Genomic DNA, 13255 nt, shown 5'->3' with positions numbered 1-13255 from the left:
AGAAGACCCGGAGGCATCGGGTGGAGAGGGAGGTGGGAGGGGGGACTGGGATGGGGAATGCATGTAAATCCATGGCTGATTCATTTCAATGTATGACAAAAACTACTGTAATGATGTAAAGTAATTAGCCTCCAACTAATAAAAATAAATGGAAAAAAAAAAAAAAGTAAAGTACCTTTTTAAAGATTAGAGATATTTGTTTTAACCCTGAATTCTTCTAGGGTATATCTTAATGTATTATCTGTAGGCTGGATTGTCAGATCCACACAGGTCACATAAATGGAAACAAGGGGGAAATATCTTGAAATAGAAAAGGCCCACTTCTTGAAAATTAAATCTGCATGAAATACTGGCTATCTCCGAACTACATGTGTGATCTTGAGCAAGGCACTTAATCTCTCAAGATCACATTTTTAACTTTTAAAATGAAAGGACTAGATTAGATGAGTATTTCCATATATATTCTCTGGAAACACCAAAATTAAAAGCTATTCCAGTAGGAAACTGTTTCATGGTCAAGTTAACAATTACAAAGCTATTACCTGGAACTTGACCGTGCTGATGACTGTAACACATCATGAATGAACTTACTGACACTAAATTGTACATTTTAAAGTGGGAAATTTGATGCTATGCATATTTTACCATAACAAAAAGTATCTACCTTTTTCCAAGTAATTTGAAATTTCTCAGAAACTTTAGATGCACTATGACTCATAAGAGAGAAATAAAACATTCAGAATTTCCCAAATTTCTTTCATCATAAAACTCTTGGGGAAACCTTCATTAATAAATTACAAAACAGTATATCATATATACTAGTTTTCCACATAACTCTCATTGGGAAATGCCAGGTTAAGAAGTTGTTCTGGATTGAAATCTCTTGATTATATATCATTCATTCTTTCTATTACTTCTCTAATTTTTCATTATTTCAAATATTTTTGTCCATACTATTAGAACAGTCAAGTAACACAGCTTTTTATGCTTGCATGTTTAAATTTAATTCTTTTCTTTCAATTATTTTGCATTTATTTCATAGGCACATCTGTTTTGTAACACTAACAGAAATTTATTTATTGAATAAATTTCATTAAATTCCAAAGAAAGTAAGGACAAAGGAAAAATTAGGTAACTGCTTGCTTAACTCCAAAGTAAATTAAGAAAATATTACATAATATCATCCACTCAGAAAGCAGCATCTAAAGAGCCCTAGAAGAATGATATAGCTTGGAAAAGTTATTTATTCACTTAGTCAAAAATACAGTCCAATTAAATTTATCTATCAAATTATTATTAACCAGATTAAAATGGCTTTTACATGTATCTTGGGTTATGGTACAAAGATTTATGTTACTACTTTACTCAAACAAAAAAAATTACAGGATTTTCATTATTTTTAAATATAAATGTTCTGAAAAAGTACGTGATGCAATCCTGACTAAGACTGAGGAAGATAGCATGTGCAATGTGTCCTGAAAACTTTTATAAATCAAACAGTGTTCATCCCCTGCATGGTGTGCTTGAAGACAGTAAGGAAAAAAAATGTTTACTTTGAAGGAGCTTCTTATTTTGTTATGTCTTGTATGAGGGAAAATCCAATAAAACAGTACCCTTAAATTCCCCACAGTAACTGAATTTGTGTGTGTGTGTGTGTGTGTGTGTGTGTGTGTGTATATGTGTGTATGCACCCGTGTGCAAGTATATGTGCATATTTAGTCTCATTTGTCTCCATGGGAAGATTTATTTCTAAGAGTCTGCTGGCATTATAAGGGTATAAAAAATTTAGCTGTTTTCCTGAAATAAGTTTAAATAATAGCTACATAGAATCTCATAAGCGTAGAGAAACATAGCTTTATTTCTATCTTAGCTATATTGATGACATAAGTCACAGAAGAATTAATTCAGCATCTTCTTTCCTGGGGAATTGGGTTCACCTAAGGTAATAACAGACCCAAAATGTTATGAAGTAGAAAAGCCTGAAACCCTATGGGCCACTATTATTTCAAGTTAATCACACATTTCAGAGCTGTCTTGTTGGATGTCTCTATTGCAAGAAAAATCTAGCTAAGAAATCCGTGTGTTTTCCCTCAGAAGATGATTAGGGACACAGTTTAGCATACTAAGTGGCAGAGTACAGTAAAAAATATTTATTAACTTGTTTCTTTATATATCATTGCAGCCAGTCCAAAGAGTCCGTCTTTATAAACAGCCACTCAATGCCATATAAACTAGTTTCAAGCATATAGAAATATATATCTATACACATACATATGAAAGTGAAAGTCGCTCAGTCATGTGAGACTCTTTGCGACCCCATGGACTATACAGGCCATGGGATTCTCCAGGCCAGAATACTGGAGTGAATAGCCTTTCCCCTCTCCAGGGCATCGTCCCAACCCAGGGATTGAACCCAGGTCTCCCACATTGAAGGCAGATTCTTTACCAGCTGAGCCACAAAGGAAGCTCAAGACTACTGGAGTGGGTAGCCTATCCCTTCTCCAGTGGGTCTTTCCGGCCCAGGAATTGAACCGGGGTCCTCCTGCATTGCAGGCGAATTCTTTACCAACTGAACTATGAGGGAAGCCCTACACATACATATATATGTATGAACTATATCATACTGTAGCTATAATTTCATAATAAACTAAAGCAATATAGTTTTATAGTGCAGAGAATATAATCTATTAGTTTTTCAAAACACAAAACAAAATATATTTCAGGAGCTAAGTGATAATTAGAGTGATAATAAAAGAAGCCAATATATAATCTTAACAATTTAAGTTAAAAAGCAGAAAGAAAATAGATCTCTATTCCAAATTTGATTGTCACCTGTTAAAATGGATGAGCTTCCCAGGTGGCACTACTGGTAAAGAAATCATTTGCCAATGCAGGAGAAGCAAGAGACATGAGTTCAATCCCTGGTGTGGGAAGATCCTTCAGAGGAGGGGAAGGTAATCCACTGGAGAATCCCCATGGACAGAGGAGCCTGGTGGGCTACAGTCCGTAGGGTTGCAAACAATTGTACACTACTGAATCAACTTAGCACACATGCAAAAAGCATACTACTCTTATTTTTACTTAGGAGAAATTGCTCAGATGGAGTGTGTCTCTTGAGAAACAAAAATTAAAAAGAAATGTAATCAGCTGATCTGTTGAAAATTAGCCAAAAAGTAAATTTAGTCTTTGAGATCTTAATCTTAGGCTTTTGGGAAGTTTATATTTTTATCTAACTATTAATGATCTACAATCATTATTATGTAATAGTAACAACTGAAATCTGCTTTAAAAGTAACAAATCTGAATAATTTTTTCATATGCCTCATTTATAATCTTTTAAGAACAGTAAAATAAATATTACCAAGGAATATAAAAAGTCATGATTTTCATATTCATGGCTGTAGAATCTCAACTTATACCTTTGAAATCCAAATGTCATAATCTTACCTATACACCAGGCTACCTCCCTTTCGCACAAAGGACTTACAAGGACACTATCTATGAAAACATATTTATTCCAGTTCACAAAAATATGTATGTGGCCTTACAAGTAGGCCCTTGCTTTCCATTGATCAGCCTTCCCAGACCCTCAAATATGAAAAGAGCTAAAATAAATTCCTGGCTCACTGTGCAGAATTTACACTCATCAGACTTTTTCTACTTTTTCCTTTACCTCATCAATTCTCACACAAATAGGGAGACATTTTTTAAAAAACAAAATTTCCAACTGTATATTACAATACTATTTATATTCCAACTGTGTATTCACATAAGATCACTGTGAAGAGTTCACAATCTTTTTTCCTCATCTAATCTCTAGCTCAGCTATGCAGATGACACCACCCTTAACCAGAAAGTGAAGAATTAAAGAGCCTCTTGATGAAAGTGAAAGAGGAGAGTGAAAAAGTTGGCTTAAAGCTCAACATTCAGAAAACCAGAATCATGGCATCTGGTCCCATCATTTCATGGAAAATAGATGAGGAAACAGTGGAAACAGTGGCTGACTTTATTTTGGAGGGCTCCAAAATCACTGCAGATAGTGACTGCAGCCATGAAATTAAAAGACACTTACTCCTTGGAAGAAAAGTTATGACCAACCTAGACAGCATATTAAAAAGTAGAGACATTACTTTACCAACAAAGGTCTATCTAGTCAAGGCTATGGTTTTTCTAGTAATCATGTATGTATCTGAGAGTTGGACTATAAAGAAAGCTGTGCACTGAAGAATTGATGCTTTTGAACTGTGGTGTTGGAGAAGACTCTTGAGAGTCCCTTGGACTGCAAGGAGATCCAACCAATCCATCCTAAAGGAGATCAGTCCTGAATACTTATTGGAAGAACTGATATTGAAGCTGAAACTCCAATACTTTGGCTACCTGATGCAAAGAACTGGCTCTTTTGAAAAGACCCTGATACTGAGAAAGATTGAAGGTGGGAGGAGAAGGGGAGACAGAGGATGAGATGGTTGGATGGCATCACTGACTCAATGGACGTGAGTTTGAGTAAACTCCACCACGGAGTTGGTGATGGACAGGGAGGCCTGGGATGCTGCAGTCCTTGGGGTTACAATGAGTCGGACACGACTGAGCGACTGAACTGAACTGAACTGAATCTCTAACTTGCTTTCACAGTTCCAACCAAACATATCCCTCCAACTCTTAGAAAATGAATCCTAGAGTGAACTTTACGAACTAATTCTCATTTTCCTCTCATACCTTCAAAATTAGGATATTAAAAGATTAGCAACTTAGAATGTGCTGGACATTTACCTGCATGATAGAATTCAGTTTTCTGAATAACAATATGAGGTAGCTAGAAATAAAAAACAAATACTTCACAAATAAGCACAAGAAAGTCTGAAGAGATAGCGTAAATTCCCTATCGTCTCACAGCACATAAAATGCATAGTAGGATTTTGTGTCTCTAAAGCTCAAGGGCTTAATCACAAGGTTACACATTTAAACCTTTCATTATTATTTGGCGCCATAAATTGTTTTTCTAGATTTTCACTCTCCTTCTGGGTGCAGAAATTCTTAGAACTTCTTAAAACAAGCAAGATGAGAAAGTGAACTTCACTGATATTTAAGACATTGTTTGGCACTAGTCTCATTTCTTCATATGTCAGGGGGCTACTTGCCTGAAGGTGTAGGTACATGGGAGTCCTGCACAAGCTGAAGGGGTTGACAGTGCTGCCTATTAGATCATGTACTCTGAGTGAGCTGCAGACCACCTGGCCATGTTAAGTGGGTTTCCAGAATATATTATCACAGTTTTTAAATAAAATAAATTTCACAAAATGGATAAATGACTTCACACACTTCTTGCAAAAAATTGTGTATTGAAAATTAAATTAATATAACACAAACAAGGAGCAAAAAATGATGAAGCTGACATTTCTACTCTCACTCAAGTTTTTCTTTAGCCATATTATGAAATAAAACAATGACACTAATAAAATATGAAAGGTGGCTGAAACTTCTTTAACACTTTTAAAGTTGTTGAAATGTATATTTATATCCATTATCATCATAAAGAAATTAGCCTTTGAGATATAGGTTAACAATACAGAAAATATACATGCAAGTACATAATTTTAAATAAATACATATATATTTGAGATACTGCTCAAAAATTTCCAATGGACTGATCTATGTGAAGAAGAACATTTAAAGACAAATCAAAGTGGTTGTCATACAGACATACATGATGTACTTTTTGCCTTGTGTCTTGTCTCTCTGCCAGTAAAGCAAACTGTATTTCACTTATTTTTGTGAGGGTATGCCTCTGCCTCTTAAAATGGCACTTTGTCCTGCAAGCAAATTCTTAAGAATCCCTGTTATTTTATACTTGCTTATGTAAGTTTTTTATTCTGCATTTTCCTATTATTTTGTTATATTCCCAAGGTAATTCTTAGGTCAGGATATCCTACAAAAACTAACTTCTTCAAGACTACCACAAATCTGGTATTTTGACTAGAAATTTTAGCTCAATTATCTCTACTTAATTTTGGATTTAATGAGATGTATGAAATACCCCATCAAAGCAAAAAAACCCACAAAATTCTTGGGCAAAGTAATGAAATGTAATAATAATAACATCCAAGCTATAAAAAACTTTTTCAGATTTCTCAGAGTCAATTATAGGATTACTGAAAATCATCAACTAATAAGTGATTCTAACAATCTTTTTTTTTCCCATTTATTTTTATTAGTTGGAGGCTAATTACTTTACAATATTGTGGTGGTTTTTGTCATACATTGACATGAATCAGCCATGGATTTACATGTATTCCCCATCCCAATCCCCCCTCCCACCTCCCTCTCTACCCGATCCCTCTGGGTCTTCCCAGTGCACCAGGCCCGAGCACTTATCTCATGCATCCAACCTGGGCTGGTGATCTGTTTCACCCTTATAATATACATGTTTCTATGCTGTTCTCTCAAAACATCCCACCGTCACCTTCTCCCACAGAGTCCAAAAGTCTGTTAGAAAGATGGTAATGATAACACTATATGCAAAACAGAAAAAGAGACACAGATGTACAGATTCTAACAATCTTGATAGAAGTCTCTAAGAGTAGCAACGAGGAATGCAAGGAAAGTCAAAGGTCATAAGGAAATTTGAATGTCTTTACACATATAATGAAATGAGAATTATCTATAGTAGCTATTAATGGTTTTTAATAGTTCTTTTACTTGGGGTAAAAAATAATAAGTCATAAACTTTTGATTCATTTTTATCTCAGTGGTTCAAACACTGCATGAAAAAACTCTTATTTTCCCACTATGTCCTTAAAAGGTTGGACTACGCATATCTAACACATTTGAGATATTTAGCAAATAATTCATGTGAATAATGTTAGAGTTTAAAATCAAATGATATAATTTTATATCTATGCCTAAAACTCTGTTATAATCATGGCTTTATTAATAAAAGTACCATATATCCTTGTTCATGTTAAAACTTTCTCTCTACTAAGCAGTGAGAATGAGTAATAGACCTAGGATGAAGTGAGAAGATGTGAGAAACTTTTCTTTTCATGAATCTTGACAAGAGCACAGTTCTCTGGACTCTGGCAGTTCTGCAGAGAACTGCCCCTTTTATTATAAGATTACACATAGAGGCATCAGGACTGAAAGGAACCCCCATAGACAATTAGTCCCCTCAAATCTCTCATAAGGCTTTATTTGGAGGATAGTCAAAATATTACAGATTTACTATTTCTGGCCCTTGGTGACTCAGGCACTAGAAATTTCAGGGCCAGCAACATAGTACTATTCCAATAGTAAAGTAAAGTAGTCAGAGTAGGAATTTTTGCTTCAAACAGATGGAGTTTAATTTTGACCTCAGTCCTTACCCCACTGTGTAAAGTTGAGAACTTAAATTCTCAGAGTTATAATTTCCTTCTCTGTAAAATGGAGAATATTGTATCAATCTCCTCATAAAATCATTCTGATGATTAAGTGAGAATACACGTAACACACTTAGATAGCATTTAACACATAGCAAGCACCAAAAAAGGAAAATACAAACAAAAATAATAGCTATTCTTTCACCTCATTTTCTTTCACTCTGGAATTCTAAGCCATTGTAGGATGGTTATAACATCAGAGAGATGAACACTTATAGGGCCAAAAAGTACACACTCGATATTCCAGTTTGGATCAAATGAGATGAGACAAAATATGTAGAATCCACAATTCAGTAGTATGTGACACAGGCTGAGCAAAAATAATTCCTAGCAACCATTATAGATTATGCCAGAGTGTTTGATTATGGAAAAGAGCCTCAGGTGACTTCTTTAGCTGGACTGCCTTTGGGGAAATATTTCCAGGTGGCTTTGAGGAGTCTGTCTGACTCCATGCTTCAAAAAATTTGCTTAGAATTTAACCATCATAATATTATGCTCATAATAAGCTGATTATAGGGAGATGTAAGCACATTTTAAATGTAAATATTGTGCTGGTTGTAGCTATTCACAAGGCATACATTATACACAGTGGCTGAAGTTCCCTTAAACAAAAGAAGCAGCAAAATGCCAAGGCATTTTTGAAAATGTGTTTTATTCATGGCTCTGAAGGGTAGTTGAAGCCAATTGAGGGAGGAGTATACCCTTCCTCTATTTTAATGATCTTAATTTTGCTAATGGAAAGAGTTTGGGAGCCATGTGGTGCTGATTGCGTTGTTCAGTATTGATGTTGCTTGCAAATTAAATGTACCTAAGTAGCCACCTGTTTATGCTTATGATTATGTAAAGCCCCATATGTTTCCCTCTCTACACATGGGAGGTAAATATTGAAAAAATTATTCTGGTGTGAAGGGTGAAAACAGCAGCAATTCTTCTATAACTGTCACCATATGCTGTGGGGTTTTCTTTAATGTTGTGCTTTGTCTGACATATTTGCTGATTTTTACCATGCAGTGTTCAAAAAAATCTGCTATCCATGGTTATACAAAACAATTAAAAATCAGTTTACATTAAATTCAAATTAGGAAGAGATATAGTTTTCCAATGTAGTCATAAGTTCTAAATAGATTTCAGAGCTTATGATTTAAATAGATTTTGATTTGCACAATAAAGAAAACCAAACTTTTTTTCTAAATTCACCAGCATGTATAAAGCAATATTTTCTTCCTAAGCACATCCTTTTGATCCCATACTAGTAGGCAACCAAAAAACTGACTTGAATAACATAAATTTGAAAATCCTACCTGAAATCGGCACTGGCTCTTCAGTTGGGAATCCCACCATAATTCCCAATGGATTGATTCTGAAAAATTTTCCTGAACCTTATACAAAAGATCTGACTTGGTACCTGGCCAGCAAGAGCTCATGAGCAGTTTTTGGAATGAGCCTCGTTAGAGCACTGGATTATCTGGCAAGGTTTAACACCTTTGGAACTAATTCAGACTGTTCAGAGTTTGGCCCTGACAATAACTTGCTGAATAGATCAGAGAGACTGGATTTGCTGTTGATGATCACTTTAGATAGTGCAGATAAACAAACTGGAGTTCCATATGGTTTATATCTGATTGAGAGGGATATAAATGTCAATTGTCTAGCATCCTAGACATGACCGTCTCTATCTTCCCAATAAAGTACTGCAAAAAGGCACAGAGTATGTTAGAAAAAAGATGAAAATTAACCTCATCATCAAAAGCTAAGTGTAACAGACCAACTCCCCTACTTCAAAAAAGCAGTCAGACTGGGCCTCTTATTAGTTTCTAGTGGAATGTAATTGGCAGAAGTTTTATTGAATGTGATTTGGCAATATGTATCAAAATTTTAAAAACATTTTTACTTTTGAAGTCATAATTTTATGTATATGAAATGATCATGATAATCAGAAGTGCAGACAAAACTTTAGCTAGAAGACTGTTCTAATGAAATTGCATAAATGATCATATTTGGAATGGATTTATTATGGTAGAGCCACATAATGGACCATTATATAGAAAATAAAAATCATGTTTTGAAGGATATTTAATGACATTGGCAAGTCCTGATAAATATGTTTATTTTTCATATGAAAACATGTGCCTATACATGTGTAGGTGTACAATGCATTTGAAAACAATGGAAGGGAATGCACTAAATATTAATGCTAACTAGCTCTAGTGATGAGACTATAGCTCCCTGAATTTTCTTCCATTTTCTACATTTACTTCTTTGCATTTTCTTCCATTTTTTTTTTCTACAAGATATATGTGGCATCTGCAAAGTTAGAAGAAATCAATACATTTTATAACTTTAAAAAGTTGTATTCCTTATGTTCCTATAAAAACCCTCATGACATTTATAGCAGCTTTACTTATAGTTGTCAAAATTTGAAAGTAACTAAGATGTCCTTCAATAAGTGAATGGATAAATAAACTATGGTACAACCAGACAACATAATATTATTCAGTGCTAAAGAGAAATGAGCTGTAAAGACATGAAAAGACATAGAGGAACCTCAAATGCATATTATTAAGTGAAAGAAGCCACTCTGAAAAGACTAGTCTATTATTTCAACTGTATGATATTTTGGAAAAGGCAAAACTATGGATACATGTAATGGTGAAGAATCTGCCTGCCAATGCAGGAGACACAGGAGTAGTGGATTCAATATCTGGGTTGGGAAGATCTCTTGGAGTAGGAAATGGCAGCCCACTCCATTATTCTTGCCTGGGAAATCCCATGGACAGAAGAGCCTGGCAGGTCACAGTCCATGAGGTCACAAAGAGTTGGACACAACTGAGTAGACACACACACACACACACACACACACACACACCATTCCTTTTAATTTCCATTTGGGCTTCCCAGATTGCACAACGGTAAAGAATCCACCTGCCAATGCAGGATATGCAAAAGACGTGAGTTCAATCCCTGGGTTGGGAAGATTGCCTGGAGTGGAAATGGCAAACAACTCCAGTATTCTTGTCTGGAAAATTCCATGGATAGATGATCCTGGTGGGCCATAGTCCATGGGTTGCAAAGAGTAGGACACGACTGAGTGACTGAGCAGACAGCACACATAGAAACAGCAAAAAGACCAATGGTTGCCAGAGATTTTGGGGAAGAGAAGATGAAGAGACCAGACACAGAGGATTGTTGGGCAGTGAAAATACTCTAATATGATCCCATAATGGTGAATACATATCATTTGTTTAAGCCCATAGGACACACAGCACCAAGAGTAAAGCGCAGTGTAAAGCAGGAACCTCAGTGATTATGATGTGTCAAGTCTGATGTGTCCATCGTAACCAGTGCACCTCTCTGGGAGGAGATGCTAAAATCGTGAAGGCTAGGTCTATGCAGAGGTAGGGTGTATATGGAACATCTCTGTACTTCATGTCAAATGTGCTATGAAAACCTAAAATTTCTCTAAAAAATAAAGTCCATTAAAAATCTTTTCATCCAATGACAGAAACTCTAAATCTCTGATATATAACAAATATAAATACAGTAATGTTCTTTAGCAATATCCACTTCAAGAAATGAAGGCCTGAGTAGACAATTGGGTGGACAGTCTGGTTCCTCTCATGAGAGTCCATGCTGGTACTGCTGAGGCAACACCATAAAGAGCTTTGAAGGAATTGTTCATGAAAAAGAAGGAGGTGGTAAGAGTAAAAAGTGATGACATAGATTTTTAGCAGAAGTGCTTACAATACTAATAATATGAGAACTTATAGAATAGTGCCAGTTGTAAAAGAGTCTATTTTAAAATCATCTTTTTGATAGAATTCCAGTCTAATTCTAAGAGGTACACAGCTGGGTGAAGAGAACATTGTGAGCTAGAACTGCTGGTCTATTTGTCTTTCAGATAATGTATATTTTAGTTATTCAAAGACCAAAGACAAGGAAAAGAAATCTGATCATGCACTACAGAATAGAAAACACAGGCAAAAAAAAAAAATGGGGCTAAAAATTATTGTAAAATTCTGAATTTTTGTGCATTTAGACGACTTCACATTTTCTTGTGTGCTATAAGAAGAATACCCCTTTCTTGACCAGTCTAGGAAAATATTTTGTATGAGAGACAGAGATGAACCTCTTTTGCTTAAGTGAGCACAGAGGGGAAGAAATGCCTTAAGAGAAGTTGACCCAGAAAACCTGGAAGAATGGCCCATGATTCCTGGAATAGAAAATAGTCCAGAAATCGGGGAGCCCTACTTAGGGCTTTTCTGAATCATGTGTCATCATAACATCCAGATATAAAAATAACAGCCAATTCTGCTCTATAGATTGCTTCTTTTAATGTAACTCATTTTAAAAATGAAGACAAAATGTTATTCATGTATTATAAAGCTATTAAATATATTTTAAATATTTTCACACAATTTTCCTATCAGGTCCCTTTATAAACTGATATTATAGTAAAAAATTATAGCTACAATCTTAAAATGGCTAAACATAAAAGATTTAATCATTCTAATGGTACATGAAACATAATAAATCTCCACTGAATGTAATGTTACATTTTCTATCAATTAAGTATATATTTTCCCAAATAAACAATGAGAAATTCATTTTGAAAAATGTTCGTGTATTAGGCGTTTTAGCATCCATGCATAAAGGAGCAAGTTTCATAAATTTTAATCATTTAACCTTAATCAGTTTCTTGAAGAAATACTTTTATTATTCATCCAATTTTGTCACTGATTATTACTACTTTCCTACACTTTTCACATTTATAATTAAAATGATTTTGGAAAGAGTTTTACTGTTAAGTGATATAGATATGTTGAAAGATAATTCTCCATAGCATTTCACATGTCTTAAAACTGGAGGTAAAAGATTCGTTTCCTGACCAGTATGGAAATAGTAGAGAGTATCTCCCTCCTGAGAGACATTCTAGAATCGTAAAGTCTCCCTCCTCTTTCCCAAGAGATTTTCTTACATTCCAGATAATAAAGGCAATGTTTTCTTCAAGGGCAAAGAATGGCAGGTTGGTAAGCACCCATTACACTTTGGAGATTCCCTGAACTCACTCTTCCTCCACTGTGCATTAGACATCTGCCTGGCTCAGTCCCATCTTCCCTGTGGGAGATGGGACTCAAGGGGAACCACTAACGCATGATGCTCAAGCTGTCAGTTGTGCCATGAGAAATTAACTGCTGCATTCATATGGGCTTATTGTTTCATGACTGATCTAATTTATGAAGTGTAGCAAGTCAGCTTGGCAGCTACAAGGCTACGTAAAGATGGCTTGACCTCTTGACAAATGAAATCCATTTATCCACCTATCTGGTAGCAATTAATTTATATAGGAAGCACTGTCTAAAGTTTGTATTTAAAGCATGACTCAAGTCCATTAAACATATGAAAGAAATTTTATAGTTAATAAATTTTTTAACATTCATTTAAAAATTCCTATTTTATGTTATTTAGGAGTAGCATTAATTGAGATTTAACATCACAAAGCTTACTGCATATAACAGAAAAGTTAGAAAGAATGCCACATTATCTGGGGGATTTGTCAATCCTCATAATTTTTTGTTTAATTTTTGTTCTTTTTTGTGTTTTCTTAATTTTTTATTTTGTTTGTGGATCCTCATTATAACACTGATGCTGGCTGACAAAAAGACCACCTTACCCTTTTCTATGATTAAGAAAGAAGTTCCCCAGAGCACAGACTCTGGAATGGTTTGAATCTATACTGCAGCTCTCCAATACCACAGCTGGAGCACTGCATTGAGCATTTGAAATATGGCCACTTGAAATTTGTATGGCCAGACTTGATATGTGCTATAAGTGGAAAATACATG

The 13255-nt window shown here is 35.0% G+C and overlaps 1 protein-coding gene across 5 annotated transcripts in view; it reads right to left on the bottom strand.

Moving 5' to 3' along the window:
* The window catches only part of THEMIS (thymocyte selection associated), a 201090-nt gene that overhangs the window by 136928 nt on the left and 50907 nt on the right, over positions 1 to 13255 (bottom strand). The gene's annotated exons all lie outside the window — the stretch shown is intronic.

Source organism: Odocoileus virginianus, chromosome 34 (assembly GCF_023699985.2).
Source record: "Odocoileus virginianus isolate 20LAN1187 ecotype Illinois chromosome 34, Ovbor_1.2, whole genome shotgun sequence".
Taxonomy (NCBI): domain Eukaryota; kingdom Metazoa; phylum Chordata; class Mammalia; order Artiodactyla; family Cervidae; genus Odocoileus; species Odocoileus virginianus.
The sequence above is the reverse complement of the archived record's forward strand: the minus strand, read 5'-3'. Positions and strand labels throughout refer to the sequence as shown.